The sequence below is a fragment of the Anomaloglossus baeobatrachus genome, chromosome 1 (assembly GCF_048569485.1).
Source record: "Anomaloglossus baeobatrachus isolate aAnoBae1 chromosome 1, aAnoBae1.hap1, whole genome shotgun sequence".
NCBI lineage: Eukaryota > Metazoa > Chordata > Amphibia > Anura > Aromobatidae > Anomaloglossus > Anomaloglossus baeobatrachus.
Genome location: NC_134353.1, coordinates 38,698,585 through 38,720,386, shown reverse-complemented (window position 1 = coordinate 38,720,386; position 21,802 = coordinate 38,698,585). Strand labels below are relative to the sequence as shown.

The following is a 21,802-nucleotide window of genomic DNA, read 5'->3' as shown; positions in this document are numbered from 1 at the left end:
ATGTTGCCCAGATACAGATGTTTTTAACCTAGATAGTGGCATTTAAGTTAGGTTCCCGGAATACAGAGATATACCTTGCCGTTGGTGTCCGGGCTTACATGCATTGGCCAATACATAAACTAAATATCTCTCTTTTGCAGTAATGCAGTGCCATATTATCCCTTGTACATTTTTGGCTTTTTCAGTGTGCAGCTGTATGCATTTATATTGAAAGTGTCGGTCATCAGGGCTTCAATTGATTACTAGAAACCCGCATGTTACATCTTCTCTGAGCCAGTAGTCATCTTGACAGCCAACTCAGTGAACTGCTGAATCCCTCTATAGGGGATGGTATAATGCAACCGTCAGGGAGACATCACAGACTGCCATAGCAGGCGGCCCAATGGTTTCGTCCTACCAGCTGTGCCGTGCCGCCCCATGCATACATCCATGTTTATTTGCACTGATTGATATGTACTGTATACATGACTATATGCACTGTTGCATATATAATGTATACATGGCTTTGTGCACTGTTTGGCATATACTGTACATGCAGTTGTGTACATACTGTGCATATGGCTATGCAGGGCCGGATTATAGGCGGGGCAGACGGGGCTCCCGCCCAGGGGCCCCCACCACGAGAGCTTCTGAGGGGGCCCCCACCACCATCAGTGTGGGCGCCATTTTATTAACGCCGCAGTGTGGTTCAGGACCGCACTGTACCTTTAAAGAATTTCAATCCCGGCCGTCACTTTTCTGCAGACACGCCCACTGCACGCTCTGTGGGCTGCGTCTGCTAGGATGACGTCACCGCGCACCTGTTGCTGCTTCTAAGTTCTTGCCGTAGAGGAGCTTGTGGGAGGACCGGAGGTCTCAGTGGATCCCGGTAAGTATGATTAATCATGGTGCCGGCCAGGCAGGGGGCTGCAGTGAGGAGGGAGCAGGACGCCGCTGATAACAACAGACCGGATTCCATAGTGTCAGCGGCAGCTCTGCCCGGGATCAGTGTGAGTTATTGCCGGAGTCTGAACTGCAGCAGATCAGGTCGGGCTGTCAGTGCCGGGTCATCGGCTGCAGCCTCATCTCTCCCTTGCAATAACTCACACTGATCTCCAGCACAGACAGCACTACACAGAATCCTGCACTGATCACATCTGAGCCTGCAGGACAGATTACACTATATGGCCCATATTACATATAGAATATGTGAGGTCCTGTAGGCCCAGGTGTGATCAGTGCAGAGGATTGTATATCTGTGTACATGGTATACCGCATCCAGTGTACAGAGCAGTGTGATATACTGTGTACGCACATCAGATGGTATATAATAATGTGTATATTGTATAACATCTGGTGTCTGTATCACAGTAAACCCGGTCAAATTTCGGGGGGCCCACTCGCGGTGGCAGGAGTGGCGTAGCGCTAGTAAGGGGGGCCCGGTGCCCGCGCTGCCTCCCCCCGCCGAGGATCGCGCTTTCAATTGTATCGGCATCGCAGCTGCCGATACAATTGAGAGCAATGATGAGATGGAGCGGCGCGCTCTCTCTCATGATTCTCGCTGTGTCTGTCGGCATTCTGACAGCTCTGCAGCAGAGCGTGGTGACGTGATCACTGCGCGCCTGCTGAGAGGTCAGAGAAAGCGACAGCAGTGGACACGCTGAGGAGACCGGAGGAGCGGGGGAACGAGGAGAAGTGAGTATGTACAATCACTGTGGCCAGACGACCATGGGGGTGCATTAAATGATATGGCGGCTGTATACTACATGAGGGTGCCTAATGCTATCTGGTTCTGCACTGTGCTATATATGGACTGTATACTACATGAAGGTGCCTAATGCTATCTGGTTCTGCACTGTGCTATATAGGGGCTGTACACTATATGAGGATGCCTAATGCTATCTGGGTCTGCTTTTTGCTATATACGGGCTGTATACTACGTGAGGATGCCTAATGCTATCTGGCTCTGCACTGTGCTATATAGGGGATGTATACTACGTGAGGATGCCTAATGCTATCTGGCTCTGCACTGTGCTATATAGGGGCTGTGAACTACGTGAGTGTCTAATGCTATCTGGCTCTGCACTGTGCTATATAGGGGCTGTGAACTACGTGAGTGTCTAATGCTATCTGGCTCTGCACTGTGCTATATAGGGGATGTATACTACGTGAGGATGCCTAATGCTATCTGGCTCTGCACTGTGCTATATAGGGGCTGTGAACTACGTGAGTGTCTAATGCTATCTGGCTCTGCACTGTGCTATATAGGGGCTGTGTACTATGTGAAGGTGCTTAATATTATTTGGTCTGCTCTGTGCTATATAGGGGCTGTGTACTATGTGAGGATGCCTAATGCTATCTGGGTCTTCACTGTGCTATATAGGGGCTGTGTACTACATGAGGGTGCCTAATGCTATATGGGTGTGCATTGTACTATATGGGGGGCTGCATAGTGCCATATGGGGGCTGCATAGTGCCATATGGGGGCTGCATAGTGCCATATGGGGGCTGCATAGTGCTACATGGGGGCTGCATAATACTATATGGAGGACTATGGGAGCTTCATAACACTATATGGAGGAATATGGGGGCTGCATAATACTATACCCCCAGAGTTGTATGTCCTCTACACCACAGAGCTGTATATCCCCAGAGCTGCATGTCATCCCCCACCTCAGAGCTCTTTGTCCCCCCCACCTCAGAGCCACTGCCCCCCTCTAGAGCTGTATGCCCCCCATTGCTGTGTACCCCTTTCCTCAGTAATATGGATGTCCCCAGTAATGTGTATGTCCCCAGCCTCTCTTGTGATGTATATACAGCAGTGTTAGTGTTCTCTGTGCGGCCATGTCTGTTAGTGACTGCCACCAATCAGCGTGGCACAGACACGTGCCCAGGAGGAGCTGGATGGAGACAAGCGGGGAGGTGAATGAGGCTGTTGCCGGCTTCCCAATATTAAAAATTAGATAAAAATATAAAAATTTGTCTGTGTGTGCATGTGTGATGCGTATCTATGTGTCATCTATGTATGTCGGTGTGTATGACTGTGTCTAGATTTATGTCTGTTTATATGTGTTTTTGTGAATTTGTCTTTAAATATATACTGTATGTGTACGTATGCCTGTATGTGTATGTACAGTATCTGTGCATGTCTATGTGTGGATGGGGCCCACTGAGACTTTTTCGCCCAGGACCTACAAAAACATGGAGCCGGCCCTGCGTGTACCAGTCATGTATTTTCCTGTACACTGTACAGGGGCGTACCTTTGGGGGGCATGCGGCACATTTGTCCCTGCACAGCAATCAGGGGGGCACCATTGGAAAATGTGAGGCAGCAGTATGGTGGGAGAAAATTGTAAGTGGACAGTATTGGGAAAGAAAAGTGTGAGGGGCATAGAATGGAGACTGGGTAGTGGGGGAGGGGGGATAAGCAGTATAGAGAAGGGGCAGTATGGTGGCCAGTGTGAGGGCACAGTATGGAGGACACAGTATGCTGAGGAGAGGGAATGTGAGACTGAGGTGCAGTATGGTGACTGGATAGTGAAGGAGGTAGGCAGTATAGAGAAGGGGCGGCATGGTGGCCAGTGTGAGGGCACAGTATGGAGGACACAGTATGCTGAGGAGAGGGAATGTGAGACTGAGGTGCAGTATAGTGACTGTATAGTGAAGGAGATAGGCAGTATAGAGAAGGGGCAGCATGGTGGGCAGTGTGAGGGCACAGTATGGAGGACACAGTATGCTGCGGAGGGGAATGTAAGACTGAGGTGCAGTATGGTGACTGGATAGTGAAGGAGGTAGGCAGTATAGAGAAGGGGCGGCATGGTGGCCAGTGTGAGGGCACAGTATGGAGGGCATAGGATGCTGAGAAGGGGGAAAGTGAGACTGAGGTACAGTATAGTGACTGGATAATGAAGCAGGTAGGCAGCATAGAGAAGGGGCAGCATGGTGGCCAGTGTGAGGACACAGTATACTGAGGAGGGGGAATGTGAGACTGAGGTGCAGTATGGTGACTGGATAGTGAAGGAGGTAGGCAGTATAGAGAAGGAGCAGTATGGTGGCCAGTGTGAGGGCACAGTATGGAGGACACAGTATGCTGCGGAGGGGAATGCAAGACTAAGGTGCAGTATAGTGACTGGATAATGAAGCAGGTAGGCAGTATAGAGAAGGGGCAGCATGGTGGCCAGTGTGAGGGCACAGTATGGAGGACACAGTATGCTGCGGAGGGGAATGCAAGACTAAGGTGCAGTATAGTGACTGGATAGTGAAGGAGGTAGGCAGTATAGAGAAGGGGCAGCATGGGGGCCAGTGTGAGGGCACAGTATGGAGGGCACAGTATGCTGCGGAGGGGAATGCAAGGCTAAGGTGCAGTATAGTGACTGGATAGTGAAGGAGGTAGGCAGTATAGAGAAGGGGCAGCATGGGGGCCAGTGTGAGGGCACAGTATGGAGGACACAGTATGCTGCGGAGGGGAATGCAAGGCTAAGGTGCAGTATAGTGACTGGATAGTGAAGGAGGTAGGCAGTATAGAGAAGGGGCAGCATGGGGGCCAGTGTGAGGGCACAGTATGGAGGGCACAGTATGCTGCGGAGGGGAATGCAAGGCTAAGGTGCAGTATAGTGACTGGATAGTGAAGGAGGTAGGCAGTATAGAGAAGGGGCAGCATGGGGGCCAGTGTGAGGGCACAGTATGGAGGACACAGTATGCTGCGGAGGGGAATGCAAGACTAAGGTGCAGTATAGTGACTGGATAGTGAAGGAGGTAGGCAGTATAGAGAAGGGGCAGCATGGGGGCCAGTGTGAGGGCACAGTATGGAGGGCACAGTATGCTGAGGAGGGGGAATGTGAGACTGAGGTGCAGTATTTATATCTAAATGCTACAGTTCGTGCTCTACTGTTATGGTTAAAATGTTAACGTTATTGGGCCCCCACCAGATTTTCTGCCCAGGGGCCCCCACCAACCTTAATCCGGCCCTGTGGCTATGTGTACTGCTGGGTATATACTGTGTTCATGGCTATGTGCATTGCTTGGTGTTTAGTGAATACATGGCAATGTGCACTGCTTGGTATTTAGTGAATACATGGCTATGTGCACTGTGTTATGGTTGCTGTGGCACTGGAGACTATGTTCAGATTTCTTGCTACTGCACATGTGCGAGCACTGGAGACTATGTTCGGATTTCTTGCTACTGCACATGTGCAAGCGCTGGAGACTAAGTCCTATCTTGGAGCCATCGCACATGTGCGGGTGACATCATCGCTGACACGAGGTCACATGTCTCTGATACCTTCTAAGCTAATTGGCCGCTGGTCATGTGCTTGTGACACGTGGTCACATGTCTCTGACACCTTCTATGCCGATTGGTCGCTGGTCATGTGCTTGTGACGCCTTGCTCGGTGATAGGCCAGCATGACGTCACTCCTGTCGTTCTGGCAGCAGATTGGCTCTGGTGTCCTCCATCTTCGATGAGGCACAAAGTCTATATAAGACCCTGACGCACGCCGCCCGGCGCTCAGTCCTCTTGGTTCATGCATGAGAGTAGACGCCCTGTGCATGTCCCTCTAGGCATCTCTCTGTCTATGCTAGGTGAGCGCTACCAGCAGGGTAGCGTTCTTATACCTTACAGCTTCGGCTGCGGTCCGTATCCTCACCTCTTAGTGGAGCGGACATAGGCAGGTGCCTGAGGCACATGGTCCGGCTGGGCCTTGTGATTCTACTCGTAGGTGGACGTTGCCGCTAGGGTAACGTTCCTTATACTGCGTCTGGCAGTTGTTCATATCCTCGCAGACTAGGGGAGCGAACAGAGGTAGGAGCTTTGTGCGGCTTACGCTGCTGTCCATCTCTTTTGCACCACTAGAAGAGCGGACCTAGGCAGGTGCCATATCTAGTGGTTCGTGTCCTCGCACACTAGTGGAGCGAACGCAGGTAGGGGCTTTGTGCGGCTTACGCTGCTGTCCGTCTCCTGGCACCACTAGAGGAACGGAGCTAGGTAGGTGCCATTTCACACTCACTGCCTTTGTCTCTGTGATTATTAACAGAGACCATTCCACACACCCTCCAAGTAAGGGAGGAATTGCTTTATTTTTTAATTATATTCCTCTGTGAGTTTAACAGAGGTATTGCACTCTGCACTTGTGCTGTTACTATTTACAGTGGCACACATTTATATACCCCTTATCCTCTGCCATAGTCTGCAGCAGAGTCTTTGCACGGTGGACCCTGACTGTCTGATATTCCTGTGGGTTTTATTATCAGACAGCCCCCCGTAACACACTGCTTGGTATTTAGTGAATACATGGTTATGTGCACTGTTTGGTATTTAGTAGAGTTGAGCGCGGTTCGAGGTTCGAGGTTCTCCAGTTCGAGGCTCGAGTGATTTTGGGGGCTGTTCTAGATCGAACTAGAACTCGAGCTTTTTGCAAAAGCTCGATAGTTCTAGATACGTTCGAGAACGGTTCTAGCAGCAAAAAAAACAGCTAATTCCTAGCTGGCTTTCCGCTGTAATAGTGTAAGTCACTCTGTGACTCACACTATTATGAAATTTCAGTGTATAGTGTGCGGGAACAGCGCATTCAGATCACTGCTGTTTGTATAATGGCGATCGCCATTTTTTTTTTTTTCCTTGTCTTCCTTCCCTAACCGCGCGCGTGTAGTGGGGCGGGCCATTATGTCAGCCAATCCCAGACACACACACAGCTAAGTGGACTTTTAGCCAGAGATGCAACGGCATGTGTGATAGGATGTCCATGTCAAATGTCCCTACATTATAAAACCGGACATTTTCCTCCAGCACGCCATTATCTGCCTTCTGCGTCCTTGGTGTCAGACATCACTGGCGCAGCTCCTATCGCCGATACTGCTGTATGCGCTCCATACACAGCGCTGTACAGCATAGGGAGAGCACTTTCTATCAGTCCTTTTAAGGGCTCGTACCGGCAGGGTCAGAGCCATAGGTGACAGGTCCGTGAAAACAGAGTTTAACAGCTACACAAGATGACAGCGTCTGTGTAGCTAAGGTCAGGGATTTCCTCGCTGCATTTCCCCATTAGGTGGGATAGAAAGGCAGGCTTCCTTTCCTCTACCCAGAGCCCCACAACCCTGCCACTGTACCCTCCTGTCCTTTGCACACTTCAACTCATTGTTACTAAGCCATTATACTAGCAAAAACTGAGTGAACCTAGTGGCATCCTAAACGTGGCTATTGGACTTCTGTATTGTCCCACTAGTGCAAAGATATTTGCAGCACCTCTACCTGCATTGCACACTCAAACTCATTGTAGCTAAGCCATTATACTAGCAAACACTTAGTGAACTTAGTGGCATCCTAAACGTGGCTGTTGGACTTCTGTATTGTCCCACTAGTGCAAAGATATTTGCAGTACGTCTGCCTGCATTGCACACTCAAACTCATTGTTACTAAGCCATTATACTAGCAAACACTGATTGAACCTAGTGACATCCTAAACGTGGCTATTGGACTTCTGTATAGTCCCACTAGTGCAAAGATATTTTCAGCACCTCTACCTGCATTGCACACTCAAACTCATTGTAGCTAAGCCATTATACTAGCAAACACTTAGTGAACTTAGTGGCATCCTAATCGTGGCTATTGGACTTTTGTATAGTCCCACTAGTGCAAAGATATTTGCAGCACGTCTGCCTGCATTGCACACTCAAACTCATTGTAGCTAAGCCATTATACTAGCAAACACTGAGTGAACCTAGTGGCATCCTAAACGTGGCTATTGGACTTTTGTATAGTCCCACTAGTGCAAAGATATTTTCAGCACCTCTACCTGCATTGCACACTCCAACTCATTGTTACTAAGCCATTATACTAGCAAACACTGATTGAACCTAGTGACATCCTAAACGTGGCTATTGGACTTCTGTATAGTCCCACTAGTGCAAAGATATTTTCAGCACCTCTACCTGCATTGCACACTCAAACTCATTGTAGCTAAGCCATTATACTAGCAAACACTGAGTGAACTTAGTGGCATCCTAATTGTGGCTATTGGACTTTTGTATAGTCCCACTAGTGCAAAGATATTTGCAGCACGTCTGCCTGCATTGCACACTCCAACTCATTGTTACTAAGCCATTATACTAGCAAACACTGCTGCCAGTTTAAGGGCCGTAGTTGCATTGTCAGTGATAATTATTGTTGTTTGTTCTGCTGTTAATAAAGCTAGACCACCGCTGCAATCTACACCACCTCTCAATTTTTACTACCACATTTTAAGTGCACAATCTTGTCGCAATCAAAATGAGTGGCAAAATGACAGATGCTGGTGGAAAGGGGAAGAGGCGTGTTGGAAAAGGAAAAAAAAGGGTTTGTCCGTGGGGAAGGTGGCAAAGCTCCATTAACATCTGCTGAAGATAGACCATCTACCAGCAAAAGTAAGATGTCTACTACTTACCGTGGACAATCCGATGTGCTCCCTTTTTTACGGACACGAACAACAGGAACAAAGGTAGATGATGGCCAAAAAAGGAAAATGCTTGAATGGATCTCAAGTGGTCCAACAAGTGCCCTCTCCGCCACCTCAACTACCGCATCCAAAAAACACCAGTCCTCTGAGTTGCCATCCCAATCAAACTTGCTTTCTCCCAGCTCTGAAGTCTCCATCCACCCTGCACAGTATGGTGGAACTGAGATGGCTGAGTCTGCAGAGCTGTTCAGTCACACTATAGCCTGGGAATCAGAGGTCTGCTCCCAAGCTACAGTGAGTACAGAACAGGAAATGGTCTGCAGTGATGCCCAGAACCTTTGTGACTCTGATTCAGGCCGTGAGGACCAAGTTTCTGAGCATAATGTTGACCCTTTGTCACAAACTGTAACACCTATTGTTATAGACAATGAGGAACATACTGATGACGATGAGACGCAGATACCAGATTGGGATGACAACTTAAATATTCGGTCAGGGCAAGAAGAGGCTCGGTCTGAGGGTGAGGGGAGTGCAAACACAACAATTGATGAGGAAGTTCTAGATCCCACCTACTGTCAACCCACAGTCAGGCACTCGAGGAGGTCAACAGAGGTGGTGGAGGAGGATGCAACTGATGACGAAGTTACCTTGCGCCTTCCTGGACAGAGTCGGAGTACTGGTAGCACGTCTACAACTGCATCCTCAGCCACCACTCTGCCTCTGAGCACTAGTCGGGGTGGATCAACAGGTCGCATGCCCTCTAAGCCTTGCCTAGCCTGGTCCTTTTTTGACATAGCAAAAGATCGCCCAAATTATGTGATCTGTAAAATTTGTCATAGTTCTCTTAGTAGAGGTCAAAACCTCAGCAGTTTGACAACTTCTTCCATGAATCGTCACATGGATAAATATCATATGTCCCGATGGGAAGCTCACCGTGCTGCAATGCGGCCTAGCGGAGCGAACCATCCACCGCCTGCCCCTTCTAGTGCATCCGCGCGCTCTTCATCTTCTAGGACTGTGGGGACAGCTGTCACACCTGGTTTTCCACGCACAACTTCCACCACTGTAACCGCAACAGGCAGTTTGCTTGTTAGGTCGTCAGTTGGTTTGGAAGGGGAAACAAGTGCGTGTGTACAGCTCTCTCAGACATCGATAGCACCAACGTTGGATGAAGGCGACAACATGTCTCCGCCTGCACTTTCCTCACAAAGCTGCATTTTTCCAGGGACACCCTACTCAACACCGTCTACACACAGCAGCCAGATCTCTGTCCCTCAGATGTGGTCAAATAAAAGGCCATTTCCTGCGACCCATGACAAAGCTAAGAGGTTGACTTTATCCCTCTGTAAGCTCTTGGCTACCGAAATGCTGCCTTTCCGCCTGGTGGACACACAGGATTTTAGAGACATTATGTCTGTCGCTGTGCCCCAGTACCAGATGCCCAGTCGCCACTACTTCTCTAAGAAAGGTGCGACCGCGCTACACCAGCATGTCACACACAACATCACCGCTTCCTTGAGAAACTCTGTGTGTCAACGGGTGCATTTCACCACCGATACTTGGACCAGTAAGCATGGACAGGGACGTTACATGTCGCTGACTGGGCACTGGGTAACTATGGTGATAGATGGTGAAGGGTCTGCTGCACAAGTCTTGCCGTCCCCACGACTTGTGTGTCAATCCTCTGTCTGTCCAAGTTCCGCCACTGCTTCTGCCTCCTCCACCTCATCTGGGTCCTCCACCTCCGCCCCAAGCCTGCCTGGTCAGGCCACCAGCGTTCTCACTGTGCATAAGGAATCACGCACCCCTCATTACTATGCTGGCAGCAGAGCGCAACGGCATCAGGCGGTCTTTAGCTTGACATGTCTTGGGAATAAGAGTCACACAGCTGAGGAGTTGTGGTCAGCTCTGCGGTCCGAGTTTAATAAATGGTTGTCTCCACTCAACCTGCAGCCTGGTAAGGCCGTGTGCGACAATGCTGCAAACCTGGGTGCGGCCCTTCGCTTGGGCAAGGTGACACACGTGCCTTGTATGGCTCACGTGTTGAACCTTGTTGTCCAGCAATTCTTAACACACTATCCCGGCCTAGATGGCCTTCTGACCAGGGCACGAAAAATGTCTGCTCACTTCCGCCGTTCAACCGCCGCAGCTGAGCGACTTGCATCGCTCCAGAAGTCTTTCGGCCTACCGGTTCATCGCCTGAAATGCGATGTGCCGACACGCTGGAATTCGACTCTCCACATGTTACAGCGACTGTGGCAGCACCGTCGAGCCCTGGTGCAATACGTCATGACGTATAGCCTGGGCCAACGAGATAGAGAGGTGGGGCAGATCACCCTGATGGAGTGGTCTCAGATCAAGGACCTATGCACCCTTCTGCAGAGTTTCGACATGGCGACAAATATGTTTAGCGCTGACAATGCCATTATCAGCATGACAATTCCAGTCATTTACATGCTGGAGCACACGCTAAACACTATTCGGAGTCAGGGGGTGGGACAACAGGAAGGGGAGGAACTACAGGAGGATTCATATGCGCAAGACACAACAACATCACCAAGATCCAGACGTTCATCATCACCAAGGCGGCAGGCATGGGACCATGGGGGACAGGGATCAACAAGGGCGCATGGTAGCAGGCGAGATGTTGAGGAAGGTGCAGGAGAACATGAAGAAATGGAGCATGAACTGTCCATGGACATGGAAGACTCAGCGGATGAGGGAGACCTTGGTCAAATTTCAGTTGAAAGAGGTTGGGGGGAGATGTCAGAGGAAGAAAGAACGATTAGCACCTCTATGCCACAAACACAGCGTGGACTTGGTCCGCATGGCCGCGCAAGACACATGAGTGCCTTCTTGCTGCACTACCTCCAACATGACCCTCGTATTGTCAAAATTAGAAGTGATGATGACTACTGGCTTGCCACACTATTAGATCCCCGGTACAAGTCCAAATTTTGTGACATAATTCCAGCCATAGAAAGGGATGCACGTATGCAGGAGTATCAGCAGAAGCTGTTACTCGATCTTAGCTCAGCTTTTCCACCAAACAACCGTGCAGGTGCAGGGAGTGAATCTCCCAGTTGTAACTTGACAAACATGGGACGGTCTCGCCATCTTCAACAGTCTACCCGTACCAGTAGCACCGTATCTGGTGCTGGTAACAGCAATTTTATGGAATCTTTTCATAATTTTTTTAGACCGTCCTTTGCAAGGCCACCAGAGACAACAAGTCTGGCACATAGTCAACGGCTGGAGAGGATGATACAGGAGTATCTCCAAATGAACATCGATGCCATGACTTTGCAAATGGAGCCTTGCTCATTTTGGGCTTCAAATCTTGAAAAATGGCCAGAGCTTTCCAGTTATGTCTTGGAGATTTTGTCGTGTCCAGATGCCAGCGTTGTCTCTGAACGTGTCTTCAGTGCTGCTGGGTGTGTGCTGACAGATAAGCGTACGCGTCTGTCCAGTGACAATGTGGACAGACTAACGTTCATCAAAATGAACAAGTCATGGATCCACAAGGAATTTACTACCCCTGTGTCATCCTGGGGAGAGTAAATGCTTGTGGATTTGGAATGTGCTTGATGCAAATCAAAACATCCTGTTTGCAACTAGGGCACAAGTGCTGCCACTGATGGGGTGTCTGTGTGGCCCAATTTTTTCAAAAAAGGGAGACTCCGCTTGGAGTAACCCTTGATTGCTGTTTTTTTTAAAAGGAGCCAATGTCGCGGGCGGAGGAGGGGACGCCGCGCTCTCCCCACTGCTCGAGTCCGGCTGCCGCGGCTGCTGCGGCCTGCTGCTGCTCGGTGGCTCGAGCGATGGGCCGGATCCCGGGGACTCTGGCGGCGCTCCTCGCTCGTGAGTGAAAAGGGGGGTTTTGGGTGTGGGAATTGTTTATTGCTCGTGACGCCACCCACGGTTGTGGTGATTTGTAGACACCACCGCTGCTCTGTATGGGGATCCCGGGAGTGATGGTATGGGGCAGCTGGATGTTAATCCTCCCCTCCGTGGGTAGGGGGTTTGGTGGTCCCGGGGCCCAGTGATGAGGTGGGTGATGCAGGGCTTGGTGGGATGCAGGGACGCGGGGGCAGCTCTGTGCCTTGCGGCACTGTGGTACTCACTCAGCCTGAGACGATGACACAGTTCTCGGTAAAACACACGGCTGGAAAGACGGTTCCCACGGACGGCTGCACTTGCTTTCCCCAGTAGGTGACGGTGACGGTCCCTTTTTCCTGCACCTAAGATGATGATGGTTGCGATGGGTTCCCACCGGTAACCCGCTCCCCGGCTTGGATATGGGCCGGAGGAGCCCTACTTTGCCCGCAGGCGCTGGCCCTGAGAAACTGGTGCCCTGGCGGTGGCGGTGTCTCTCTGTAACGGTTGGACTGTTGCCTTCAATCGGGACTTGGTTGTTGGGAGACAGTCGTCCCCTTCACTGACGGATTTGGCAAATTATGGCGACTCCTAGCCTTGCCGGGATCCGAAAGGCCCCTGCCCTGGTGCTGACTGTTCTTCGTATACTGCTCCAGACCGCCGGGTCACCACCCGTCCGCGGTCCTTCCAGCAACCTCCGAGCAGTCCCCCTGCAGACTATCACCGCCGTCTGCTGACCTTGCTGTCACAGTCCGGGGCGCACACCCGGACCAACTTCAGGCTTCACACTGTCACTTCAGCTTTTCTTCTTAGCTCCACTACTACTTCACTTCCTTCTACTTTCACTTCCTTAACTGTACTCCTTGTTTACTCCTTCACTTCCCTAGCTGGACTCCTCTCTAGCCCTCAGCTAGACTTCAACTCCAAACTCTATCTGCCTGGTTTTCCCGCTTCCAGAGCTGTGAACTTCTCGGTGGGTGGAGCCAACCGCCTGGCCCACCCCCTGGTGTGGACACCAGCTCCTGGAGGAAGGCAACAAGGATTTTTGGGTTAGCTTTGGTGGTCCTAACTGGGGTGTAGGGTGTGGTGGTGTTTTGACCTGTGACCCCTGGCTTGCCCAGGGCGTCACATTCCCCCTTAGCAAAATGCAGACCGTCCGCGGGCTGCCCGTCCAACACCGGTTTTATTTTCTGAAAATGTATAAAAAGGTAAAACGGTAAGCATATTTACATCTTATAGCATCATCCCACATCGGGAGGTTCTGTTCTTAAACGTTACGGTAACAAACATTTTAACGGTTGCGGCTCCGCTCTCTCCCACCCAAGTAACCTGGCCCTGATGCTGCCGCTAAAGCCCAGGCAGCACCCCTTGACCCCAGTCCAGCACAAGTTACCCGAGCGGGATCTGTCCTTCCCCTCCAGAGGGTAGCCACCGGTTCCTGTGGTGGCTGGGCCCCAGCCGGCTCTACTGCGGGCCCTCCCTCCAACCTGCCTCTCCGGAGGCGGTAACGGTAGCGGCAACAAAATGATTTTTATTTATTTACATCCCACTAACGTTTGTGGTTGCCCTGCAAGTTCACGGGCTTGTCCATGGAAAGTTCTCCATGCAACTTTTTAAACGGTCCCCTCGGGGACAACGGTGCCGGCAACAGCCGGTTGCAAATCACGGTAGAATCAGGATACTTTTCGGTAATCATCTTATCATTTGCAAAACTTTTCAAACAAACACACTTTACACACCTGTTTTCTTTCCCCTCCCCCTTTAAAGAACGGTTTCCCTGTACCTAAGTGGGGGCCTACCTAGGTTGGGACGGGTGGAACTCCGGGGTCCGGTGTCAGTGGGGCTAGGCAGTGGGGCAGAGGGAACAATCGGTTCCTCCTCCCGGCTATCGTGTGGGGCAGGCGGAGGCATAGGGGAACTGGGCAAAGGTTCATCCCTGGGCACTGGCACTGGTTCTGGCTCACGGTTGACCGCTTCCACCACTTCTTCATCCACAGGTTGTGGGAACAGTATCACTGGAAGAATCACCGCGCCATTCTGTGTAGGCCAGTCTGCTGGGAAGTCTCCCATCGCAGTGTAGATCACCTCCTTCGCCTTATCCGCTGGTAGGGGAACCGGTACTTCTGCCGCCGCTCTTAAGGCTGGTGGGCACCTTTTCAGATGGTCCCGGGAAACTGTGGCCAAAGTGCCTCCTTGGTCACGGCTGATTTGGTAGGCCTTCCCATCTTCCCATCCTGTGGGCTGTATGACGTACAGGTTCTGTTCCCATTGATCATCCAGCTTGTGGGTTCTCCTCTTCCGCTTCAGTACGACATCTCCGGGCTGAAAAGGGCCAGCAGACGCCTTTTGATTAAAGCGCTGCTCCTGCAGTTCCCGACTCCGACTTAAGTTCTTCTCGACATATTCTTGAATGTGTCGGTATTGGGCTCTCCGCCGAGTTTCCCATTCAGCTGTCGAGGGGAGTGCTTCTGGGGCCTCCAGCCCCATTTCCAGGTCCACCGGCAGGCGGCCGGGGCGAGCCCTCATCAGATATGCTGGGGTGCACTTTGTTGAGCTGGACAGGATATTGTTGTACATATCGACCAAGTCGGGTAGCTTTTCCGGCCACAGGTTCCGCTCTTCCAGCGGTAACGTCTTGAGGAATCCCAGGACCAAGTGGTTCATCTTCTCACACATGCCGTTGGTCTGGGCATGGTAAGGGGTGGTCCGGATCTTCGTACAGCCGTACAACTGGCAGAACTCGTGGAACACCTCCGCTTCAAAAGCCGGGCCTTGGTCAGTAAGCACCTTTTCTGGATATCCATGTGGTCGGCAGAAATAAGCCTGGAACGCTCGAGCGGCAGTTCGACCAGTTAGGTCCTTGACGGGGACAACCACCATGAATCTTGAATAGTGGTCTACGATGGTCAACGCGTAGGTGTACCCACTTCGGCTGGGGGTGAGCTTGACATGGTCTAGGGCGACCAGTTCCAGCGGCTGATGTGTGATGATTGGGTGTAGGGGCGCCCTCTGGCTGGTCTCGTCCTTCCTCCTCAGCGTGCAAGGACCACACTCTCGGCACCAGGCTTCTACCGACTCCCGCATCCCACTCCAGTAGAACCGCTCTCTCAACAGCATCTCCAGCTTCTTCCACCCGAAGTGTCCAGCACCATCATGGTATGCCCACAAAAGAGTAGCCACATCAGCTTGGGGAATAACCAACTGGCAGATTTTCTCATGAGTCTTCGGGTTGATCAGCTCACGGTACAGCTTCCCTTGATGTAGATACAGCCGTTTCCGTTCCTTCCATAAGCGCTGAGCTTCAGCTGGGGAGGCAGGGTCCATTCTAACAGCACCTTGTTCCACCAGGGTCTTGACGAGGCGGACAGCCGGCGCCTGGTTTTGAGCTTCCTGCCACTCTTGACTGGGCCGTGGGTCCAGGTCCACCCATTGTTGGTGTACCTGTACCTTCTCAGTTGGTGGCTGGTGAAATGCAGGCAACTCGATCTCCTCGAGGTCGTCATCCTCGCACCCTTCTTCTGACAAATGGGGCCTTCGGGAGAGTGCATCAGCATTAATGTTAACACGACCAGCCCGATACTTGATGGTGAAGTCATAGTTGGCTAGCCGGGCCACCCACCGCTGCTCCAACGCGCCCAACTTGGCCGTGTCCAGGTGAGTCAGCGGATTGTTGTCCGTGAAAGCGGTGAATTTTGCTGCAGCCAAGTAGTGCCGGAACCGCTCTGTGATAGCCCATACCAATGCCAGGAGCTCGAGCTTGAAGGAGCTGTAGTTCTCAGAGTTCCTTTCAGTTGGCCGAAGCTTCCGGCTAGCATAAGCAATCACTTTCTCCTTCCCATCCTGGACCTGGGACAGGACTGCTCCTAGTCCCACATTGCTGGCGTCTGTGTAGAGGATGAACGTGCAGCCGTAGTCAGGATACGCTAGGACCTCTTCTCTGGTCAAGGCCGCTTTCAGCTGGCAGAAGGATTCCTGATGCTTTTCTTCCCACACCAGTGGGGCTCCGATGGGTTTACCACCTTTGGTCTGTCCCACGAGGAGATCTTGCATGGGGGCAGCCATCTTCGTGTACCCCTTGATAAAGCGCCTGTAGTACCCCACCAGACCCAGAAACTGCCTTACTTCCCTCACTGTGGTTGGTCTCGGCCAGCCCTGGATGGCAGTGATGTTCTCGGGGTCGGGGGCGACACCTTCCGCACTTACCACGTGCCCCAGGTACTGTACCCTGGGTTTCAGCAGGTGACAGAGGGCTTCAATTTCATCCCGTATTTGGCGAGGGATGCGAACACCTCGGCCAGGTGCTCCAGATGGGCTTCATACGTCTGGGAGTAAACAATCACATCATCCAAGTACAATAGGACGGTCTCGAAGTTTAGGTGTCCCAGACAGCACTCCATCAGCCGTTGGAAGGTTCCTGGGGCATTGCACAGCCCGAACGGCATACTATTGAATTCACAGAGCCCCATCGGGGTGGTGAAGGCGGTTTTCTCCCGGTCTTCCGGGGCCACGGCCACTTGCCAGTACCCACTGGTGAGGTCAAGGGTAGAGAAGTAATTTGCAGTTCTCAGTGTGGCCAAAGACTCTTCAATACGGGGCAGTGGGTAGGCATCTTTATGGGTTATCTGATTAATCTTCTGGTAGTCCACACACATCCGCATGGTACCATCCTTTTTCTTGACCAGTACCAACGGAGCGGCCCAGGGACTACAGCTGTCCCGAATAACCCCTGCCTCCTTCATATTCCTCAACATATCTTTGGCACACTGGTAATGTGCAGGGGGAATAGGCCTGTACCTCTCTTTGATAGGGGGATGTTCACTGGTGGGGATATGGTGTTGGACCCCTTTGATCTGCCCAAAGTCTAGTGGATGTTTGCTGAAAACCTGTTCATACTCCCGCACCACCCTGTATACCCCTGCTTTATGATGTGTAGGGGTATCATCAGTGCCCACGTGTAGCTGTTGGTGCCACTCATTTACCTCCCCTTGAGGCGGGGAAGTGCTGGTAGTATGTGGGGAGACTGAGGGACTGGCTTCGTGGATGGTGTTGGGATCCAGGGTGAGCAGCTTGGCAATGGTGGCATACCGGGGAAGCCTGACTTCTTCCTCCCCACAGTTCAGCACCCTCACGGGCACTCTCCCCTTCTTCACGTCTACCACCCCTCGGGCGGCCATTACAGTGGGCCAGTGCTCGGAGGGTATGGGCTCCATCATGGCAGGGTAGTCGCGCCCCTGAGGCCCTACTGCTGCCCTACACCAAATCATCATCTCACTCCTAGGGGGCACAATCAACGGAGCAACATCCATCACTTTCACTCCACTAATCTCCCCTCCTGTTGATTTTACATGCTGGCGGTACATCAAGGCTCGGATTTCACGCTGTACAGCTCTCTGTCGACTCCCCACCGCCGTGGCGGCCAGCTGTTGCAGTAGGGCCAACACATCACCCATACAGTGCTCCATCACATTGGTTCCTAGCACTATCTTCGGGTTATGATCACTGGGTTCATTCATAATCACAATCATACCCTGGTGTTGCAGTTCAGCTTGCCCTACTGTCATAGCCACCTGTTTATACCCCACTTGGGTCAATGGGAGTCCATTGGCAGCAATTAGCGTGATACTAGTATCTGGGGATGCCAGCTCGTCTATTCCCCAATACCGCTGGTACAACGTGTATGGTATGGTGGTTACCTGTGATCCAGTGTCCAAGAGAGCCATCACCGGTATGCCGTCCACAGCCACGGGGATGATGGGCCGGGCCCCGATATACCGGTCCCGCCAGTCCGGGGGGCCACGGGGTTCTACTCCTGAGGATTGGCCCGGGGCCCCAGGGGTTGCTCGTTTAACAGGCTCTGTCGGATGTAATGCCCAGGCTTACGGCACTTGTAGCAGGTTGGAGGTCTGCTCCGTGGGTTGCTATTACTTCTCCGCTGCATCCAGGGGACATCCTCAGGGCTGTCGGCAAGCTGTATCTGTGCTGAAGGCTGAGATCTGGTCAAAGGTTGGAGTGCAGCAAGAATCTTGGCGAGGTCTCCGTCCATGCGACGGACTTGGGCTGCCAGTTCCTCCATCGTGCTGCTTGGGGCTGCAGGTGTTGGAGAGGTTGGTAGGGCAGGGGTCACCACAACGGGGGCCGTCTCAATGGGCCACGGGGCTGGCTCCAGGACTTCTGAAGCTGGGGGTTGTAGTGCTTTAATGGCCCGTTCATTTAACACAGCAAAGTCCACATCAGGGTGTTCCAGGGCCCACAGCCGGAGTTGTTTGCGATCCTCAAGGGATCTCATCCCCTGCACAAATTGCTCTACTAACATCTTGTTGCTGTCCGCCTCATTGATAGGATTCACCCGCTTTAGCGTGCGGAGGGCGGTTTGCAGACGTAAAGCATAGTCCCGAATGCTATCCACAGCCCGTTGCCGGCACTGGTAGAACTGCATCCTCAGCTCAGCTTCAGTCCGAGTCTCAAAGGCAGTCTGTAGCTTCTCAAAGATGGTGGCTACAGAGAGCCGGTCCCCCTTGGTCCCCTCAGGTCTCCGCCTCCTGCTCAGCCGCACCGGTTAACTGGCCCAGCACTACCGCCGCATGTTGCTTATCGGTCAGGGGGTACAGCTCTAGCAACGGGTTAAGCTTTTTCCGGAAGACCTGTAAAGCATCAGGTCTCCCGTCATACTGCGGTAGCCAGGTAGCTCCGGGCGCATAGGGCAAGGAGAACGGCATCACCTGAGCGAGCGCGGGGGCCGCGGCACCTCCCGCCAGCGCGGCCGGGACCTGGGCAGGCCCATTCCCATCCGCGGGTGCCACTGCGGCTGCGACCGCCGCTCCTCCAGCGGCTCCGTCGGGCGCAGACATCTTGTTTCCGTCCCCCTTAGCTTCTTTCCGACCCCTCCTCTATTGGGGCGGGGTTTTGGCCTTCGCGCCTCTGCTACTCGAGAAGACGCTCTAGCGGGAACTTTTCGCGCTAAAGATGGCGACTTCTGAAATTTTTCAGCCGGATACCTCCGGCGGTCACAAGGCGCACCTCTACCCAACGGCAGAGCGGTAAGATCCTGTTCGTGACGCCAAGTTGTCGCGGGCGGAGGAGGTGACGCCGCGCTCTCCCCACTGCTCGAGTCCGGCTGCCGCGGCTGCTGCGGCCTGCTGCTGCTCGGTGGCTCGAGCGATGGGCCGGATCCCGGGGACTCTGGCGGCGCTCCTCACCCGTGAGTGAAAAGGGGGGTTTTGGGTGTGGGAATTGTTTATTGTCCGTGACGCCACCTACGGTTGTGGTGATTTGTAGACACCACCGCTGCTCTGTATGGGGATCCCGGGAGTGATGGTATGGGGCAGCTGGATGTTAATCCTCCCCTCCGTGGGTAGGGGGTTTGATGGTCCCGGGGCCCAGTGATGAGGTGGGTGATGCAGGGCTTGGTGGGATGCAGGCACGCGGGGGCAGCTCTGTGCCTTGCGGCACTGTGGTACTCACTCAGCCTGAGACGATGACACAGTTCTCGGTAAAACACACGGATGGAAAGACGGTTCCCACGGACGGCTGCACTTGCTTTCCCCAGTAGGTGACGGTGACGGTCCCTTTTTCCTGCACCTAAGATGATGATGGTTGCTATGGGTTCCCACCGGTAACCCGCTCCCCGGCTTGGATATGGGCCGGAGGAGCCCTACTTTGCCCGCAGGCGCTGGCCCTGAGAAACTGGTGCCCTGGCGGTGGCGGTGTCTCTCTGTAACGGTTGGACTGTTGCCTTCAAACACACGGCTGGAAAGACGGTTCCCACGGACGGCTGCACTTGCTTTCCCCAGTAGGTGACGGTGACGGTCCCTTTTTCCTGCACCTAAGATGATGATGGTTGCGATGGGTTCCCACCGGTAACCCGCTCCCCGGCTTGGATATGGGCCGGAGGAGCCCTACTTTGCCCGCAGGCGCTGGCCCTGAGAAACTGGTGCCCTGGCGGTGGCGGTGTCTCTCTGTAACGGTTGGACTGTTGCCTTCAAACACACGGCTGGAAAGACGGTTCCCACGGACGGCTGCACTTGCTTTCCCCAGTAGGTGACGGTGACGGTCCCTTTTTCCTGCACCTAAGATGATGATGGTTGCTATGGGTTCCCACCGGTAACCCGCTCCCCGGCTTGGATATGGGCCGGAGGAGCCCTACTTTGCCCGCAGGCGCTGGCCCTGAGAAACTGGTGCCCTGGCGGTGGCGGTGTCTCTCTGTAACGGTTGGACTGTTGCCTTCAAACACACGGCTGGAAAGACGGTTCCCACGGACGGCTGCACTTGCTTTCCCCAGTAGGTGACGGTGACGGTCCCTTTTTCCTGCACCTAAGATGATGATGGTTGCGATGGGTTCCCACCGGTAACCCGCTCCCCGGCTTGGATATGGGCCGGAGGAGCCCTACTTTGCCCGCAGGCGCTGGCCCTGAGAAACTGGTGCCCTGGCGGTGGCGGTGTCTCTCTGTATCGGTTGGACTGTTGCCTTCAATCGGGACTTGGTTGTTGGGAGACAGTCGTCCCCTTCACTGACGAATTTGTCAAATTATGGCGACTCCTAGCCTTGCCGGGATCCGAAAGGCCCCTGCCCTGGTGCTGACTGTTCTTCGTATACTGCTTCAGACCGCCGGGTCACCACCCGTCCGCGGTCCTTCCAGCAACCTCCGAGCAGTCCCCCTGCAGACTATCACCGCCGTCTGCTGACCTTGCGTCACAGTCCGGGGCGCACACCCGGACCAACTTCAGGCTTCACACTGTCACTTCAGCTTTTCTTCTTAGCTCCACTACTACTTCACTTCCTTCTACTTTCACTTCCTTAACTGTACTCCTTGTTTACTCCTTCACTTCCCTAGCTGGACTCCTCTCTAGCCCTCAGCTAGACTTCAACTCCAAACTCTATCTGCCTGGTTTTCCCGCTTCCAGAGCTGTGAACTTCTCGGTGGGTGGAGCCAACCGCCTGGCCCACCCCCTGGTGTGGACACCAGCTCCTGGAGGAAGGCAACAAGGATTTTTGGGTTAGCTTTGGTGGTCCTAACTGGGGTGTAGGGTGTGGTGGTGTTTTGACCTGTGACCCCTGGCTTGCCCAGGGCGTCACACCAAGATGAACAAGTCATGGTTCAGCAAAGACTTTATCTACCTACCCCGGTGTCATGCTGGGGACGGTTAATTATGGCGTATTTTTGAATGTGCTTGATGCAAATCTAGCTGTGAAGTGTACAACTGGGGCACAACTGCTGCCACTGAATGGGTGGGTGTGTGTGGGGCCCAATTTTTGGAAAAAAGGGAGACCCCGCTTGGAGTCACCTTGCGGTGTTTTACATGATTTTAGAAGGGCGTGCCATGCCTATATCTGTGTGTCCTCCTCTTTTTCCTTGTCCAGCTCTTTTATTTTCGCATGAGTATATGTCCTTGTCACTTTCCCATGTGTTTGTGTTGTGTTGTGAGTTGCTTGTCACCTTTTGGACACCTTTGAGGGTGTTTTCTAGGTGTTTTTCTGTGTTTGTGAATGCCTGCCATTGTTTCCTATGCGGTTCGAGTTC

General features: G+C 52.8%; 1 long non-coding RNA gene across 1 annotated transcript in view; it reads left to right on the top strand.

The window, feature by feature from the left end:
- Positions 1-818: 818 nt before the first annotated feature.
- Positions 819-21,802, top strand: part of LOC142275338 (uncharacterized) — a 201,780-nt gene continuing 180,796 nt past the window's right edge. Inside the window, exon 1 of the long non-coding RNA XR_012739245.1 lies at positions 819-868. This is a non-coding gene — a long non-coding RNA (uncharacterized LOC142275338). The remainder of the gene's footprint in view (positions 869-21,802) is intronic.